This window comes from Zootoca vivipara, chromosome Z1 (genome assembly GCF_965207765.1).
Source record: "Zootoca vivipara chromosome Z1, rZooViv2.hap1.1, whole genome shotgun sequence".
Lineage (NCBI taxonomy): Eukaryota > Metazoa > Chordata > Lepidosauria > Squamata > Lacertidae > Zootoca > Zootoca vivipara.
The window spans coordinates 18,687,998-18,704,274 of NC_142583.1; the positions used below are offsets into that span (position 1 = coordinate 18,687,998).

General features: G+C 44.5%; 1 protein-coding gene and 1 long non-coding RNA gene across 9 annotated transcripts in view; one reads left to right on the forward strand and one right to left on the reverse strand.

The window, feature by feature from the left end:
• Positions 1–4,579: 4,579 nt before the first annotated feature.
• On the reverse strand, positions 4,580–10,638 carry LOC132592652 (uncharacterized). The gene is made up of 3 exons (XR_015947857.1): positions 10,500–10,638; positions 6,624–6,727; positions 4,580–6,241 (listed from the first exon to the last, which is right to left on the reverse strand). It is a non-coding gene; the product is annotated as an uncharacterized LOC132592652 (long non-coding RNA).
• MTUS1 (microtubule associated scaffold protein 1) overlaps positions 10,437–16,277 on the forward strand; it is a 109,936-nt gene continuing 104,095 nt past the window's right edge. For 2 of the 8 annotated variants that reach the window (XM_060278833.2, XM_088659085.1), the window contains exon 1: positions 10,709–10,837. The gene's annotated coding sequence lies outside the window, so the exon portion shown is untranslated. Of the gene's footprint in view, positions 10,556–10,708; positions 11,153–16,277 lie in introns of those variants that run through there. The other 6 variants (XM_035112824.3, XM_088659089.1, XM_060278831.2 and 3 more) reach the window with 5 other exon arrangements.

Consider the following 16,277-nt stretch of genomic DNA (forward strand, 5'->3'; position numbering starts at 1 on the left):
CAAGCAATGTACTTTCATGTAGCTTAATAGCCAGGGAGGTTTCAGAAAAGAGCTTCTGTTATACTAGAAGTTTGAGGGAGCTACAATTAGTCTAATGGCTAAAGATTTATAGTTTTTGTGGTCATTGGTCTATTGATTGTAATACTTGCTGCTGTTGTTTTGAATATTAAGGGGTGGGGAATATCCTTTACATTCTCAGTGTCCAATCCATTCTCCAGTTGTCTAGGGCTGAAAGAGTTTTTGTTTCTTGCCATAGCTTGCTATGGGCACCCCCACTATAGTAAAGCCCCTACCTGAACTACGGGTATTAGGGGGAAAAGTACATTTCTTTTATGAATAATACATTTGTGGGATTCGCTGGGGGATTACATACAAAATCTAATGAGAAAAGTATTATTTAAGACTATGTTCCCAAGTGCGTTTAAGATGGCGTGCATCCCACTAAATTCAGTGGGGCTTCTATTATTATTATTATTATGGTTGTAAGAGTTACCAGTGTGTATGGGATTAACATGGAGTAACTGTAACGAAAAAAGTATCTGCCCCAAAGAATGTACAGTCTAAACATACTTAGCTGCAACATATAGAATATTTGTGCCTCTCTCAAGTTTTGCTTTATTCCCCCCATGAGTAAAACCATGGGTAATTTCTCTGCACACCTTGAACACTTATTAAGTGTTGTGAAAGGGTAATAATACTTCTAATTGGCTGATATTTTTTCCTACTCATTATCTTTATTCTTTCCAAACCTCATATTTTTACTACATACTTTCTTTCTCTTGCAGATGTTCCTTTCAGGTTTTTTCTTCTTCTTTGTTTGGATTGCTTTGCCTGTTTTGAAATCTGTTCTGTTGTATCTCTGTGAACCTTCAAGACATTTTTTTTTTTAAAGCTTGCTTCAGCCGGCATTTTTCTAATTGCACCATTTTATTTCTTTCCTCAAAATTAGTCCCCTTTCCCCTTCTTCTTTATATTGTCTTCACTAATTCCTCACTAAGCTCTTGGGCAGGTTATTGTTCTTTTATAATTCCAAGTTATCATGCAGCACTACCCTAAGCATCTTATTCAGAAATATATTCCACTTGGGAGCAGGGCTTGCTCTCAATTAAGTGCAGTCACAGGTTGTTTAGTCCTTTAGTTATGTCCGACTCTTCGTGACCCCATGGACCAGAGCACAGGCAGTCACAGGTACTTGACAATTTTTATGCATGGCAGCTGAGGGCTGGATAGATTAGCCTTGCATATAGCTTCTGGCCCATTTGCTTCTCTTAACATAGGTCCCCTTTAGAAATCATTTTAACTGAACATTAATGATAATCAGCACTCATGTCGTTACAAGGATGGCTACACACAATCATTCCCTCAATACTACTTGCTCCTACTAAAGTTTTGAGCCAGTCAAACTTATTTCCTTTGCATATTACATAGGTTTTTAAAAATTGATTTTTACTGTGTTACAAAGCAAACAGGTAAACAGGAAATAGTACATCTATTGTCTCCACTTTCAATTCATATCCCATAGTTTGATGCTAAAATCCTGTAACTTTTCACACTGCAAATGTTAGCAAAAAGGTTTTGTCCTGCTTTCGTTGCACTATAGTGCAAATGTGCTCCTGCAGACAGCAATAATTGTTAGCATTAGGGAAGCACTGCAGAACAGCTAATAAAGTGGAATTATTGTCTACTATAAATCCACCACTAATGCACTATTATTGTGTTACTGACCTGTTGCAGAATATGCTCACATGCCCCCCCCCCAAATGTCTGGAGGGGGCCATACTTTTGTATCTTAGACACTGTTATGAAAGCTTCTTTGCTTAAAATCACGAAAGGATACTCAGTGCAAGGAAATGGTCTGAATTCCTACCTTCTTTTCACAAGGAAGGCTGCCAACATGCCCTCCCCTGTAGACAAAGCATTTTATATGCTCTTTCCAGACTTAGGTGAACTTTGGCAACCAACCCATGTGCAATAATATGTTCTTCCACACTCCTCTTTCCCCAAGTAGTAGGGTGTTCAAGGCAGCTTCAGATGACTCTCATTCCTTATCTGAGCTTCAGCAGGGCATTCAAAGCATTAGATTCAAAGAGCACCCTAGTCACAAAAAGATATTCTTCACCATTGGTAGTATAAACTTATTCCACAAATAGACCTGTGGGTTAAAGAGAACTAGATTTGTAGGGTGCATTCTTGTTTGTATGATTTATAATTTTAGATTAAGGTTTTTATGGTTATTGTAAGCCACCCAGAGGATCTGGTTATTGGATGGCATATAAATACTAAAAAGAAATGAATAGCAAATTGGAGTATTGCCTGGAAACCATACGTAGTGAGTTTCTCAGAGGGAGAGCAGCATAAAATTGTAATTATTAAATGTGTGCACATTTAGTTAAGATATATATGGCAACGCCAATCTCTAAAACAGAGGTAGATAACTTCTGGCCCTCAACATTATAAAATCAGCTGACAGATTGCACACTACTCATCAGTCCCCTGAAAAAGTATGGGCAAACAGGTGCATTATCGAAAGGCATCAAAAGGTTAACACTGCCAGTATCAGTTGTATAATGACAGCAGGGAGGGTGGAGTTGCACAACTGAGGTGCTACTACAAAGAAGGCCCTATTCCAAATAACCGCACAATGAGTTTGCCCAGTGGATGGGATCAAGACAATATACAAGTGCAGACAGCTCTGAGGGGGACTGAAGCCAAAATTTGCTTTGAATAAAAAGATTATGCACTCATTTTTTCCTGTTCTCTGATCTGAAAAGATGCTGTCAGACCAAAAGCTCTAACCCTATTTTGCCAAGGGGGTCTTTCAGGACACATGACTTCAAGTTCCCTTGTCAGTTTTATGTGCTTTAAAGTCATTTTTTTAAAGAACAAATATTACTGTCCTTTCCCTATTAATATAAGTAATAGAGGGAAGACAATAAGAATGACTGTGCACTAAAACTGTCAGATGAGATGGCTTGGAGGAAGATTGTGTAAAATGAGATATTTAAGGGGGGAAATAGAATGTGACAAGCTTTCAAGCCCTAAAAAATCAGGTAATATAAGGCTATCTTTGCACTAACCAAGACAGAATCCTTACATTAACACATTGCACACAGGAAACCATGTTTCAAACAGTGTGGCCCTAATATTTATAATTCTGGTTAATATGGACTTTGCAACCATGAAAACAAACTCCCCAAGTTAATAATGTGTAATTGCTCTTGCTGTAAGGCATAGGTGGCTAACTAATGGCCCTTCAAATGTTGTTGGAATCCAGAGCTCACCATCCCTGATCAGGGGCCATGCTGACTAGAGCTCATAACAGAGCTCAATGACCTCTGGAGAGTCACAGCTTGGCATCCTTGTAAAGGCAATGATTTTTATGGAAACAATTTGTATTGCTGCAGGTAGGAGAATGCAAATTCTGAATTAAAACTGAATTCTTTAGCAGGTAGACTAAAAGGGAATACAGACAGCAAGGATGACTAAAAGTCATTCCAGAAAGTGGCATACCCCAAACAGGGGAAAGGGAATAGAAAGATTAGCCAGCACTTCACCCTCAAAATGAATGCTCTACAACATTTTTACAAGATGTATATTGTATGCAAATGACAACTTGTTCTGTGTTTCTTGTTTTGTAGAAGAAATATAGAAACTTATACTGCAGGCTTACTTGTGTGTGTTTAAATACTATCTTAAGGTCAATGAGGCTTTCGTCCAAGTAAAACACTGATCCTAAACACATTTACTGGGAAGCAGGTCTTGTGGCTTCAAATGGAATTTAGATTCAACTCAAGGCCTTCAAGATCTAAGTGTAGATGTGTTTAGAAGAGGTGTTATTTGGGTTCCAGCATACTACCACTAATACATTGCAACATGATGAGTAAAACATTTGCATTTCTAAACCAGTTTCCTCTATACCTGCAGCTTCTAATCTCTCCTCCTGCCTGATAAGGATCTTATACAAACTTGAACCCTGAATAATCTTACACCAGCAGGCATTAGTCAAAAGTTATTGCCTTATCTGCTATGTACTTTTGTACAGTTTGTACTATGATCCAGAAAGTATGTGGTGTGGGTGGCAAATAACAGCATCAATGCAATTGCTCCAGCTCTTTGCAGCACTGTTTTGCCTTGACCCCAATCTCCTACACATAAAGGGTTAAAATAATGATGCCCAAATGATGGTGTTTGTATCTCTAAGGATACTCAAGAACCCATGGATTTGAAAACACTACTGTAATGGTTGTTTTACTCCCACATTTGCAGCATCTTATCCCCTCCACCTTTTATCCTTATGCTTGCCTACCAGTCTCTCTGTCCAGCTCTTTATTGTCTACTACAACAACAGGAGCGCTAAGCATTTGCAGAAAGAGATGCACACTCTGTATAATATATTGTAGATGCACTGGTTTTACCTACAAAGACAGTGATTTGGGGCTAGGATGTCTGAAAACTGAGTCAGTACCGTCTACACAAACTGGCAATGGGTTTCCAGGGTTTCAAACCAGGGACATTCCCGTTACAGGTAGGTAGCCGTGTTGGTCTGAGTCGAAGCAAAATAAAAAAATTCCTTCAGTAGCACCTTAAAGACCAACTAAGTTTATATTTTGGTATGAGCTTTCGTGTGCATGCACACTTCTTCAGATACACTAGAAACAGAAGTGTCAGACCCTATATATATACAGAGGGTGGGTGGGAGTGGGAGATGGGCTGATGGGAGTGGTAAACCTGTAGATGGATGTTAATGGCTGCTGATGGCTGCAATTAGTCCTGGGCTGAGGTGCTAAAGAAAGCTTGATCATGCATAATGAGATAAGAATCCGATGTCTCTATTCATCCCAGGTGCTTCCATGGTTTTAAGCTTGGTAATGATTTCCAATTCAGCAACTTCCCTTTCCAGTCTATTCCTGAAATTTCTCTGTAATAAAACAGCTGCTTTGAGATCTTGTATAGAATGTCCTGGGAGATTGAAGTGTTCTCCTACTGGTTTTTCAGTCTTATGGTTCCTGATGTCAGATTTATGTCCATTTATCCTTTGGCGTAGGGTTTGGCCTGTTTGTCCAATATAGAGAGCTGAAGGGCACCGTTGGCATTTGATGGCATACACAATGTTAGAAGATGAGCAATTAAATAGTCCTGAGATGGTATGTTGGATGTTGTTGGGGCCAGTAATGATGTTGTCCGGGTGTATGTGGCAGCAAAGTTGGCATCTGGGTTTATTGCAGGCTCCGGTACCAGTGTCCATGTTAAGTCTGGTGGTTGTATTATTGTGGGTGAGGAGTTGTTTAAGATTGGGTGGCTGTCTGTAGGCAATGAAAGGTCTTCCTCCCAGAGCTTGAGAAAGGGAGCTGTCATTGTCCAGGAGAGGCTGTAGATCTCTGATGATGCGTTGTACTGTTTTAACTTGGGAGCTGTATGTGATGACTAGTGGTGTTCTGTTATTTTCTTTTTTGGGTCTGTCTTGCAGCAGGTTCTCCCTAGGTATCAGTCTGGCTCTGTTGATCTGTTGTTTAACTTCATCAGGTGGATATTTTAGTTCTAAAAAGGTTTGCTGTAGATCTCTTAGGTGAGATTCTCTGTCTGTAGAGTTGGAACAGATACGGTTGTAACGTAGGGCCTGGCTGTATACGATGGATTGTTTGGTATGTTTGGGATGGTAGCTAGAAGCATGTAGATACGGTATGTTTGTCGGTCGGTTGGTTTTCTGTATAAGGTGGTGTCTATACGTCCATCCTGTATTTTTATAGCAGTGTCCAAAAAATGTATTTCTTGCATAGATTGGTTCATTGTTAGGTTGATGGTGGGGTGAAAGTCATTGAATGTCTGGTGGAAGGTTTCCAGGGTCTGTTGTCCATGTGTCCAGATAATAAAAATATCGTCAATGTATCGTAGGTACAAGAGAGGTTTGAGTGGGTAGGAGTCTAGGAAACGATGTTCTAAATCTGCCATGAAGATGTTGGCATACTGTGGGGCCATGCGGGTGCCCATGGCTGTGCCGCTGATCTGGAGGAACATTCCCGGTCTAACTGGAGATGTTGGGGATTGAACCTGGGAACTTCTGCCCACAAAGCCAGAGCCTCCAAGACTCTATTTTCCAGGGACACCCCTGATTTAGAGAAGCTGTCCCGGTTTATGATTTGATCCTGGAATGTCCCACTTTTCCTTAGGACGTCCCTATTTTCATTGGAGAAATGTTGGCGGGTATGGAATTATCCGACCCCTGAGCCGTCTGAAGGCAATCCTGTATAGGGAAGGTTTTTTTAAATGTTTAATGTTCTATTCAGTGCTCCCCCCCCCCCCAAAAAATGTTTAGGATTCCTACTCATATTGAAATACTGCCTCTCAATGAGCACTGGTTCTATTATTTTTTAATGTATTTTGGAAGTTGCCCAGAGTGGCTGGGGCCACCCAGTAAGATGTGTGGGATATAAATAGTAAAATTATCCTTGTGGGATGTCCCTATTTTCATTGGAGGGTATGCAAAGCAGATGCTTTACCACGGAGATATGGCCCATACAATCTGTCCACCCACTGCATTTGTTCAATGCTGGAGGCCCTGGTGTGCATTCCACCACCCTCAGAAGTGATTGGGAGCGAAGAAGCACCCATATTATGGAACTTACTTGCTAGGAAAGGGTGGCTGGCTCCCTCTCTTTTAAGCTTTGACGTCATGATGGCTTTTTCTGTTGGAATCCATGATCTATGTGCAGCTTTTCTCCACAGTAGCCTGGGAAGACAGAGCAACAGGCGAAAGCACTTCAAAAGTTCACCGGCTTCAAAAGTTTTAACATTTTCTAACTCTACTGTTGGAGGCATTGTGCCTCTGAATATCAGTTGCTGGAGATCACAAGCAGGGAGAGTGCTAATGGCCTAGTTGAAGGTTTCTCCATAGTCATCTTCCTGGCCCCTGTGAGCCCAGGATGCTGTGCTAGATGTGCCTTTCACCCGATTCAGCAGGGCTCCTGTTAAGTTCAAGTGTTCTGCTAAGCCCTTTTTATTCCACTGAACATTTAATGGCAGTTAATAATTATTTCTCCCTGTTCTTTAACCTCTTTTAACCTATGTTTGTTACATGAGACTGTATTTTTGTTAGTAATATTTTGTTAGTTATTATTTTGGTAATGCTATATTTTGGTGTATTTCAGTCATTTTGTGAGATGCTTTGAACTTATTTATAAAATTAAAGTAAGTGGGTAGAAATGTCTAAATAAAAACCCCAGTCCACCTTCTGTGTCAGCATTTTTGGGCTATTGGGGGGGGAATGCATTTTTGTTTCAAAATATATTATGTTTAGCTGTTCAGTTTCTGTTAATTGGTTAATTGGTTCTCATGGGAAACTTACAGATTCTGACTTCACACAATTAACTCAAGGCAGTGTCAATTTACTCTTGGCAGAAAGCCAAGGTCTGCCTGACCTAGAAACTACTCTCTCTGATTGGTTAACGACCAGCACTGAACTCTGTTATCTAGGAATGCTAGCACAGTTGGTTTTTGTTAGGTGTTAGGAGTAGAAGTGCTGTGTATATGGTTGGAGAGAGAAAGGATTTATTTTGCTTTGCTTTGTATGCAGAAACTCTGCTGCTTTTATTTTCTTTTAATAAATCCTGTAAATAGTTATTCTGCGTCTAGCCGACTAGTCATTTCCACCTCAACTAGCTTCTGCGCTGTGCAGGAAAACTCTGCTACGTTTGGGCTAAAGCCACTAGAGCTATGCCTGACACTTCAAAATTCTAAGATTAGCAACCACAGAAACACGAGAAATTCCTTTTTGTCTTCCAGATTTGGTGGAATGGTCTTCACCAACTTCAAGTTAGAAACTGAAGCTCAGATACCACGTTCCTTGGGTGATGATGTCTCTGCCACCCTTCATGTAAACAGCAGTGGACTAGTGTTAAAAGATCTATGTGATGTATTTCCTCTCCTTATGAGTTTGCAGACAGGTGATCAAGCAGAGCTGACCTTTAAGGCAACAGATGCTCTTCTAAATGTAGGTCTACATCTACATCTTCAGGTGCTAGCTTCACTGAATAGCCTGCATGAGCCACCTAGTTAATTTAATGCCCTGTAAGTACCATTTTCATCAATGCGATCTGAGTTATGTGTTTACTCACCAAACAGGTATGCATTCTCATGATGTGACAGCTTCTCTTATGGTGGTTTTTTGTGTGTGTGCTTTCTCTCCAGAGCAAACCATAATGAAAGTAAACATAATTTCCTTTCATGTGGCAATAAAGCAAGACGGCATTTAGCACAGTCCATTCATCTTTTAAAATACTTGGATCAAAGAGCACAATGCCCTCTTGACGTGCTCAGCTCAGTTACCTATTCATTTAAAGTAGTGCCAAGTCACCAATGTTCTCTATTATTAAGTCTTCCATGGAATTTAGATCCTGGATTGATGCACATGGAAGTTACCTTGAGTAGGGGGGAAAAACCTCCCCTATGTCTATTTAGGTGTCCAGGTCTAACAGAGAACAAATCTCTTGTCCCTGTAATAGTTGGGTACAAGACGGAATTTTGGAAGAAGTGGATGAAGTGGAATTTTGTCATGTATTGGGTGGAGAAAAGTTACATCTGCTCAAATTTGCCTCTTTTTTACAACAATTAAATGTACAAGAGCCCCAATCCCCTTTTCTATCTTGTCAGTCAGCCTCACTGGTAACTTACCATTTAATGCCAATAGCATACTAAGTATAGCACAGCGCCAAATACAAGTGGCATGATCCCAGCTTAGAAGATTAAGGCTGACAGCCTGGTCCATATTTTAGGCTGCAGTCCTAACCTTATTTACTTGGAGGCAAGTGCCATTGAGACCTTGGGAGCTATTGCCAAGAAAACACAGGTCAGGGCAGGCTGTTATTCATCTTCTGAACAATTCTGGGACTTATTCCCAATTTTAAATATTGTAAACTGGTGCTTAGAGATCATCATTCGCAAAAAGAAATCCCATGCATGCCTGCTCAAACGTTCCATGGAATCCTGTAGGGCTTACTTCCAGGATTGCAGTCTGAATGACTAAGCAATCATGCATGCCCATGCTCTTTATTGCCAGCAAAGCCCAAAGCAGATTTTGAATCTCTGTTTCCTTTTAGGAACTCGTGTATGGTTTGACACATTAAAAAAATTCTTTTTATTGCACCTTCAAACCACTGTGGTTTTGTGTTTTACCACTTCTTGCTGTCTACTTTCATAATCAGCAGCAATCGGTTTTGTGCAGTTATGACTCCAGATTCTTTTGTGTCAGTAAATGCCAAACCTACTTCTGTTCTAAGGGGATGAGTTAGCTGCATCACTGCAATTCCCCTGGGAGAGGCACCAACATTGTTTTCCTGAAGGGGCTCGGTTTAATTCATAAACTATGGAATTTGCTCCCACAAGACAATGGCTGTGTTTTGCCTCCATCTTGTTGTTGGGAATCCCAGATGTAGAGGACACTAATGGCTCAGGTCAGGGGTGCCAACCTGAATAAAATATTGAGGGGGCAGGTAAGCCCCCCATAATTTATCACATGATGTGGTGCACACACTATTTGAATGGCAAATAGCCATCAATTTTTTTGGGGGGGGGCTGGCCCCCTCAAAAACTTTCATTGGGGGAGCCAAAGGAACCTTAGAACCATAGAATCATAGAGTTGGAAGAGACCACAAGGGCCATCCAGTCCGACCCCCTGCCAAGCAGGAAACACCATCAAAGCATTCCTTGGGCCCTAGAAGTTGGTTCCTATGGCTCATGTCTTGCTTGTGGGCTTCTGCCTGTGAGAACTTGAAGCCAGACTAGATGCTACCCTCCGACATTTCTCCGATGAAAATAGGGACAGTCCCATTCCATAAGGACATTTTTTACTATTTCTACCCCTACATATCTGACTGGGTTGCCACAGCCACTCTGGGCAGCTTCCAACATATATAAAAACATAAGAAAACATTAAACATTTTAAAAAAAACCCTTCCCTATACAGAATTGCCTTCAGACAGCTCAGGGGTCGGATAACTGCATACCCTCCATGAAGGTATCTGAGGAAGTGTGCGTGCACAGGAAAGCTCATACCTATGACAAACTTAGTTGGTCTCTAAGGTGCTACTGGAAGGGATTTTTTTATTTTTTTGTTTGCATACCATCCAACATTTCTCCAATGAAAAGAGGGACACCCTAAAGGAGAAGCGGGACATTCCAGGATCCAATCGGAAACCAGGACGGCAATTAGAAAAATCAGTAACGTCCTCTTGGAAAATAGGGACACTTGCAGAGTCCGCCTTTGCCCTGCTCTAACAAAACTTTTATTAGCCTTTAAGAGCAGGCAGAAATGCAGCCAGTAGATGAAGCGATGGGGTATATGCCTCACCTGGTCAAAGGCTGTCGGCTTTGTTAAAGTCACAGCAACCGAGGTGGGCGGGAGTGGGCTCTGCGGGATGCGACACCCAGGAGGATCGATCCCCAAAGCGACACAGAACAAAGTGTACGGGTTTGTCCTGCGGCGTTTGCGCTCACGTGTGTCTTACTTGTTCGAGGGAGAAGCAGAGAGTCGAGATCTCTCCCCGCTCCGCTTCTGGGCCAGGTATTGAGGAATGCCGTGACGTCACCGGGGGGGGGGGAGGAAAGGCAGGTGCTGCGGCTCCGTCGAAGAAAGTAGGCGAGGAAGGCGCTCCTCGGCTGGTCCCGGCCGGTGCTGAGCACGCGCACTGGGCGGCGAGCGGACCCAAAAAGGGGTGGGGGGGGGGAAGGAGAAAAAGAAGAGCGCGAGAAACCCAGGGACGAGGAGTGCGCGCACAGACACACTCACATATCCAGCAGCTGCCTAAGGCGCACGAGGCGAAGCGTCCCGCCGCCTCTGCGGAAGGTAATAAAGCGCCACTGCAGGGCTGCTGCGCTTCGGCGGGAAGCTCGGCGAGGTGAGGGGGGCGAGGGGATGGCGGAGGAAAAGGGAAAACTGAACGCCGCTCGTCTCTTTTGCCCTCCGGCTCCTCAAAGCTGGAATTGCGGCGCAGCGGGTAAGCGAGAGAGAGAGCGCGGACTCTGAGCCTGAGGGGAGCCCCGAGTCCGGGGGCCGCCAGAGCCGCGGTTGGGCTTTTGTGGGGCGTGAGGCGCCGCCGCTGCACTTCGCGGGCGCCGCGGGAAAAGGTCGCGAGGGAACTTTGGGGCGCCGCAACTTCGGGTGGGTGTCCCGCGTTTCGAAAGTGCTACGGCAGTGGGGTCTGAGGCGAGATTTATAGATATATGTGTGTGGAAGAGAGTCGCTGTCAAGTTGGCGCGAGGAGCTGTGGAGAGCTTCTCCTCGTCTCCGTCTCCCCACTCTTCCCCCCCTTCTCCGTGGCCTCCCCCATTCCGGCGGGGCGCGCGGCTGGGCCAATGGGGAGCGCGGGCGCAGCGGCGGGGGTCTCCCCATTGGCCGGCGGCCTTGGCCTTCCTGCGAGTTGCTGGACTCCAAGTCGCTCTTGCCCTTTCTTTCCCCCTGGCGTTTTGCTGCTGTTGGCGCCGGCTCTGGCTGGGCTCCGCCTCGGCCGCATTGGCCCGCCGGCATTCTGCGCCTTCTCTCCGCCCTGCGCCCGGGAGGGAGGGGGAGGGAGAGACATGGCTTCACTCCCCCCTCTCTCCCTCCCCCCCCCCGCGCCGCCACCCGCCAGCTTTAGCTTGTGCCAGGCACTTAAGGGGAAAGTTGGCAAGGATGTCGCAGCTCAGGCCAAAGGGTTCTCTCTCCTGGCTGATCCCTGTTGCGCCTGCTCTGTGCTGCGAGCCCTTCTGCGAAGGGAACCTGGCGCGGGCTGTCGCTGATCAGATAGGGAGAAATCGCATTTGCGGACTCCAAAGAGTTTAGGCAACAGGCGTCCTCGTTTCATTGCTTGAGGGCCGGTGGGGGCGTTGCCGCAGCTGACAGTAGAAAAAGCCTATTAAGTTTTTTTCTTCTCTCTTGAGTTTTGTGCTTGATCTTACAGAATGTGGAAGGGATGCCTGATGCCCCTGGGTAGCTGCTGAGAGGTTTATATTTCACATTTCAGACTGGTTTAAATCTCCAGTCTGAGTGTTCCTTTAAAAGGAAAGGAAAGTGCGTTTCTTACATTTGGCACATCTGTAAAACCGATATCTAGTAGAATGTACATCTGGCTTTTTTTTGGGGGGGGGGAGTATCATTTGCTTTCTGTTCTGCCTTAACAATATGATACACAGATAGGTAGGCTCAAAGGTGCTTCTATTCGTTTGGACTTTGGAAAAACCCCTTACGTTGAACTTATTTCAAGACCTTATGGATTGTTTCACCTTCCTATCTGTAAAACAGGATTACTGGTTGGTTTGTAGAATGCTTTGAAAGGATGAATGGGACCCATTACTTTGAAACATTCTTTGTGACTCCCAGCAGCCTCAGGCAGCACAAGCCCAATGGCCAGGGATGGTGAGAGTTGTCATCCAGCAACATCTAGAATTTGTTATTAAGTAAAACCTTCTCACAGCCTACCAAACAACATAGCAGGATGTTAATCCCAACAGGCTTAGAATAGCATGCTATTTACGTGTGCACAACAACATTGAATGTTTGTGTCCTTAATATCATGGGTTCTGCTTTGGTTTATTTGCTTTTCTCTTTTGGTTCAGGAACTTGATCTGGACAGATTTGTGAATGTCTCTTAATGGGTCCCTAGCCATAGAAATCTCCTAAGGAAGGAACAACTGCTAAGGACCTTTAAGGCACACTGCAGTCAGAAATCTCTTTTCCTCACTCAGCCCCTCCCCTTCCCCCACAGTATTCCTGGCATCCAATTGTTCCTGTGCTGCTTCCTCTCTGCTAGGCTAATGTCTAGTGTCAGGTTTTCTCATCACAGGGAGAACCACTCTAGGGCTTGTATTGAATATCCCAGTGAAAACTACCAAGTTTATAGGCTAATCCTTATATGCTGTCTGGAGGGTGACCAACAACAATACCTAACTCTCTGCTGTTTCTCCCCCCTGCCCCCCCACCTCACTTACCTACGGTAGCAGTAGACTTCTCAAGGTCTGCTGGGCAACCAGAACTGCTGAACCCAGAGTGAAATCACCATATGTGTGTGTACTCATAAGGTAACCAGCTTATTCTGCAAGCCAGGTGAAGCCTTTCATGGGAAACCCCGTGCTGCTCTATTTTAATGCTTCAAACTCTGAAACCATCATTGAAGCAAGCGGTTGGAATGTCCATGCTTTATTGTTACAAGAGAAGCACTCAGATGTTTGTCTCAGTCAGACAGGCCGAACAGTGTCAAGTAGCACTCTGGCTTTTTTTCACATCCCGGAAGAAATGTCCTTTCTTTCTCCTGCGCAGACAGTTGCATTCTCAACACTGACCTCTCTTTGGTTTGCTAAGCATTCTGCACTGCTGTGACGGTTAGTATGACAGGAATAATGATTGGACTGCAGTTCCAGAAGGACAGCTAGAGGCGGGGGATCCTTTAAACTTCTCCCTTGAGGGGGAACGGCAGCTGCCCCCCTTAAACGAGAAGTGTGAGGAAGCCCGCACCTCCCCAACTTTGCAGCCCCCATCCTGCTCCTGCTGGTGTGCAAGCAGGAGCCAGATCAGGGCTCTCTCAGCTGGGGAGGGGAGCACCTTAACGGAGCCCCCACACTGCCGCTCGCTCGTGCAAGCCAGTGGCATGTCAGGGGCTTAAAAAAACTGCTTGGCTGAGGTGAGGGCAACAGCGCCCTTCTGCTGGTATGAGGGCAGACGATGGCGGTTTCACTCAGTGGTAAATCGCTGGTGAAACTGCTTGCTGCCTTCTGAGTCCCTCTGCCTCCAGTGCCTGGCTGCAGCTTGTTTCTCCCTTGGCACTGGTAGCAGAGGGATTCAGAAGGCAGCAGTTTCACCAACGATATACCTCTGGGTGAAACTGTCATTGCGGTCTGCCCCTCATACTAGTCTTGGGCGATATATTGATATATCGCCCAGGCCTACTGAACACCCAGCCCAAACCCCCTGATGATCTCTCCCAGCGGCTTCATATAGATGTTAAGAAGCATGGGAGAGAGGACAGAGCCCTGAGGTACCCCACAAGTGAGGGCCCAGGGGTCTGAATACTGCCCTCTCAACACCACTTTCTGGACATGGCCCAGGAGGAAGGAGCGGAACCACTGTAGAACAGTGCCCCCTCAGTTCCCAACCTCTCTAGATGGTCCAGAAGGATGTCATGGTCAGTGGTGTCAGAGGCCGCTGAGAGATCCAGCAGAACTAGGAAACAACTTTCACCTCTGTCCCTAGCCCACTGGAGATCTTTGACCAGCGGATCCAAGGCAGTTTCAGTCTTATGATGAGGCCTGAACCCTGACTGGAAGGGATCCAAATGGTCCGCATCCTCCAGACATGCCTGGAATTGTTCAGTAACCAACTGCTCAATCACCTTGCCCAAAAATGGAATATTTGAGACTGGACTATAATTGGCCATAATGGCTGGGTCCAAAGATGGTTTTTTAAGAAGTGGGTTTGTGAAGACTCTGTGAGGGAAGCATTTACCACCCCACAAAGCCCATTGCCTGGCTTGCTTTTATGAGCCAGGATGGGCAAGGATCAAGGAGACAGGTGGGTGGTTTCACTCATCTAAGCAGTCTGTCCACATCATCGGAGATAACAGATTGAAATTGATCCCATACAACCTGACTAGTCAGAGCTCTATCACTCTCCTACCCCAGCCCTGCCCCTATGGTGTGGTCTACCTCCCTTTGAATCTGAGTGATTTTATCTGCGAAAACCTTTGCAAAGTCACCACAGGAGATATTTGGGTCCTCACTGGACCCTGATGGTGAAGGTGGATCTGTTAAACACTGGGCCACTTGGAAGAGTCTCCTGGAACTATTTTCTGCAGATGCAATAGAGGTGGTGAAGAAGGTCCTCTTCACTGTCGCTATCACCACTTGGTAGACTCAACATTGAGCTCTAACCTGTGTTCGGTCTGATTTGGAGTGGGTTTTCCACCACCGGTGCTCTAGCCGTCTCAATAGTTGTTTTATCGCCCTTAGCTCTGGGGGAAACCACAGAGCCATCTGGGCTCCCTGCAATTGGAGAGTGCGCTTCGGAGCCAGACAGTCGATAGCCCTGGTTAGCTCTGCATTCCAGCGGACCACCAGGGCATCAGCCAAAAGGCCACCAGAGTTAGTTTCTCAAGCTAAAACTGACACACACAGTTGGTATAATATAAACTTTTGTAATAAAGCTGTCTGAAGATCAATAGTCATCAACCTGGTTGGACATGAGATGCACCTTTTTAGTTTTTAAAGGTCTTTCTTCTCTCATCCTTTCTCACCCCTCTCTATCTTTTCTGTTGAAATTTTTTATTTGGTGCTGGAGAACCCAAACCGAAAACAGTTGGTTGGTGCCACCAACTGTGGCTGCAACCCACGAGTTGAATGCCAATGGTCTGATAAAATGTCCCCAAATAATTGCTTTGGAAGGTGAACAAGTACATTTTTTAAAATGTCCAGTGGTCAGGACTGATGGGATTGGAAGTCCAATGACAATCTGGAGTGCAGCAGGCTCCTCATTCATGCTCAAGTGGGAAGCATGCAAAAAAGAAGCCATTGCCTTTACAGTATTTCAATTCTTGAAATTCAATTCAAGAATTATTTTGTAGTGTGTAATGTGACATTTTCATGTCAAAATGGTTGATGTTGGCATTGCACCGATAATTTTAACCTCGGTAGTTGAAGGTAAAAGTACCAAGGGGCATGGTGAAGAAGAGGTTGTAATTGGAGGAGTCATTCATAGTTATTTTTTTTGTCCATCTTGTCGGTAGCTGCCGGTCCAGGTACTGTACCTATTCTCAGAGTAATCTGTTATTAGTTACTTACTGTGGCCTTTAGCTTATTATTCAGAACACCCAGGACGGGTGTTTTCTTGTGGGAATACTTGGCCAAACAATGAAATGTTTTGTTTTGTATGTGTTTACTGTGTGAACTAAACATCAAACCTTAGGTGTCTTGTGTTTTCTTCAACAAGAGCAGGCATCATTTGGGCTGCTTAGTTGCCTCTTTTCTAAAAGTGGATATAATTGGAAAAAATAATTATTACTTTGCAGAAAATAATTACTGCATTGGACAAAATGTTGGTTAGGTGTAGGAATCCTTGTCTTTCTCAATCCTTCTCTCCCCCCCCCCTCTTTTTGTGGTATTTGACTTCCTCTCAGTCAAGGACCGTAACCTTGACCTGAGAGAAACCTCCATCAAAACATAACTGGATTAGCCACACAGTTTAAAGCCTGCCTCTCTTTTTTAATGCAGAGAATTTACATGTTGTGACTTGCTAGTTACTATAATGTGTTTTGTGACTA